We start from the raw sequence: 3,195 nt of genomic DNA on the forward strand, positions 1-3,195 counted from the left end.
TCTAATCAAATACATAACGTGTGGCTTTAAGCCAACGTACTGAGAAACTATGTTAGCTCTCTGACTTATGTACTGATATTTTGTTAGCTCTCCGGGTACACCGTACCCCCTGTGTGTCCCACACCATGTAATCCCGTTACACTCTCTCCCACTAAGATGAGAACATTCCGTTCTCGAAATTTCCTCAGCAAGGACACGTCTTGTCAAGACGGCGGAGGTTACTACTCTTCACACCAGCGTTATACAGCTCCGCGAGCTCACAAACGCCTACGCATCGTTGATGCCCAGCTTCGCGTCGTCCGCCCACGTCCCAATGATCCAAAGCGCACCGCGCATCTTGTTCTCAAGCGGTCTTAGACCTACGCTCGCGCTCCGCGCCTACTCCAAGAGCTGAAAAACCGCTTAGAGATTTGCTCTTGACTCATCCGAGTCGTCGACAACAGCTCAGCGGTTGAACACTCGCTTCACAAGCGATAGGTCGGTGGTTCGATCCCACAAGGGTGTCGCCCTCTCGTTCCATGAACGATTGTTCACGCTTGGACAAGCTTAAGGGCAACACCTATTTAGCTCAACGGTTGTGCGTTGGCTTTGAGAGCCACAGGTCGGTGGTTCGAACCCACCGGGACACAGCCCTCTCGTTCCATGAACTGTTGTCCTTGAATGGACAAGCTTCAGGGCAACACCCTGTGGTTTTGGCTACAAGAGATATCGAGCCTTGGTCCGCCAAGAAGCTGAATCGGGTCGCCATCGTCACGATGAAGATCACCGTCCAATTCCCTCAGCTGCCGTTCCGCGCTGAGTGGATATTCCCTCGTGACGCGGATGTCATCCCGACGTCCGGGTACGTGGATTCGCTTGTCACAAGCCCTCATGTGGAAGAATTGCGCAACACTGCCCCATGAGATACGCTGACGACCACACTAGTGGATCCTGTTAGCTTCCGAAGTGACGTGCGCGGGCGTCTCGGGTTATTCGTTCGTGCCTTCCGGGATTTCGTTTCCAAGCACCGGATTGCCATATGGGAAGACACCCATCGGTTCCCTGTCTCTCGCACCCAACTGCGGGGTTCGACATGGTTGTCGAACTTCAACAAACAGCGCGGCAACAGACGCAGTCACGCCGGTCGGACTTGGAAGAAGGTTCTCGTGATCCTCGTGTTGGTGATCCAGGACGGTTGGTGTGACGTGGATATTCTGTTGGATCCATCTTTCTTGCACCTTCCTCGACGTGGGGATAAGGTAACGTGGTTTCCGTGATCCGTATCCCGTCAATCCAACTTGGAGGATCCCAACCTCCACCGCCCAGGACCCACGAACCTACTGGAGGCTCTTCAAGAGATCGATGAAGCTGAGCCTTGGCGTGGACCCGAGCCAGCACCCAGGGCACCAGATCCAGCGTCTGGTGGGCAAGTTCTTCAACGTTCAGCCCAAGACCACTTGATCCCTATCGTTCTTTCACGCCACGCCCCCAGTTTCAGTCTTCGTGGATTCGCTTCGTAGTAGTAACTAGCGAATGGAAACTGGGTCGAGCTAGCCTTTTTGCATAAGCTATTCTAATCCACTCTTCCTTACTTGAATATGTCTTTAACATTCTCTTGTTGATTGAGGTGTCATGTCAGAGCCTTCCGACATACGCCTGGATCTGGGCGGGATCCACCCTTCCAGCGTACGCCTGGATCTGAACTGGATCCACCCTTTCAGCATACGCCTGGATCTGGTCTGGATCCACCCTTTCAGCGTACACCTGGATCTGAGCTAATTCCTGGGTCCGGGTTGGATCCACGCTTGGATTTCGCCCGGATTGAGCTCCTACGACCCAGTCTCAATTAGACTAGTACGGTTCGGGCTCTCAACAATCTCGCGCTTGAAATCATGCAGGACTCTTCGCACGTAAAACGTCACTCTTTATGCATAAACATTCACTCCTTCCTCCTGATCCACACCCCTCTTATGGATGCGTCTTCTCTTTCTTTCCGACGTGACCAGCTCACATCAGTGATCCTCCTCCTCCTGGCCCACACCCTTCCTGTGGGTCCTTCTCCATCCTCCCATCGACATGACCAACTCACATCCATGGATCCCCTTCCTACTCTTCTTCATGAGACTGCATCACGCCGAATCGGTTCCGATTCATACGATCCCGCAGGAAATCATAGAGTAATGCTCCACAGCTCAGAGCTGCCTCGTCTACCCAACTGGGTTCGTCATATCCACGCCAGTACACCCGAAATTCGCGGTAAATCCGTCCGTATCTGGTTCGCTTCCCTGACCTCATGTCGAAGCACTTCTCGACTTTAAACTCATCAGCCTCGAGGTCCACATTCCAACTATCCTCCGGTAAGAGGACTTCGTCGAAATCCAGCCGGTCGGATTCATCCACCGAAAGACGGGTTTGCGGCCGGTCCGGATATTCCCTGACCAACTTCAGCTTGGATACGTGTACTACAGGGAACAAGCGATATTCGGTACCTGCCGTTTCCAACTTCACCGCATGTTCCCCTATCTTTTCGCTCACCCGGAACGGTCCGTGCCATAGATGGGCCAATTGGCGGGCGTACCCTTCCTTCACCCGATATAAATAAAGCCACACCTGCGATCCCACTTGGATTTGATGTGGACGGGCGTCTTCGTTGTGTCGACCCGCTCGATCTTGTATCGGACTTCGTAACCGTTCGTTCACTTGGGATCTGGCTTGCCGGTTGTATTTCTGGACTTGGTATCGCCATCGTCTTGAATCTCGGTTTCTCTTCTTGGTACTACATACCTGAATGGCGGCTTCTAGGGTGGATTTGGGAGACCACCCATGTACCAAGTAAAATGGGGGTGTCACCACGGATCCTGTCCTGGGCGGTGTTCATTGCGAAGGTGAGTCGTTCTGCGTACGCATCCCAATCCCTCTGATCCAAGTCCTGAACATACATCTTGAGGGCCCTCGTGATCGTCTGTATCATGCGTTCGGCCGATCCATTGGCTTGGGGACGATATGCCATAGTCGCCCGCTGTCGCTGCCCCAGGATCCGGTTGAAGGCTCGAAAGAAGTCGGACATAAAACCTGGCTCCCGATCATGCCGAATCATCTCACTAGCTCCAAATCTCCGAAAACCGCACTCCTCGTACGATTCAGCAATGGTTTTCGCAGTTCTAGACGCCCTAGCTTTGGCTATCACGTATCCGGTAAACATATCCACCCAGATCA

The 3,195-nt window shown here is 53.1% G+C and overlaps 1 non-coding gene across 1 annotated transcript; it reads left to right on the plus strand.

Annotated features, from left to right (window-relative positions):
• Positions 1-557: 557 nt before the first annotated feature.
• PITG_30499 lies at positions 558-626 on the plus strand. Its single transcript has one exon. It is a non-coding gene; the product is annotated as a tRNA-Ser (tRNA).
• Positions 627-3,195: the final 2,569 nt, after the last annotated feature.

Source organism: Phytophthora infestans, genomic scaffold, assembly GCF_000142945.1.
Source record: "Phytophthora infestans T30-4 supercont1.121 genomic scaffold, whole genome shotgun sequence".
NCBI lineage: Eukaryota > Oomycota > Peronosporomycetes > Peronosporales > Peronosporaceae > Phytophthora > Phytophthora infestans.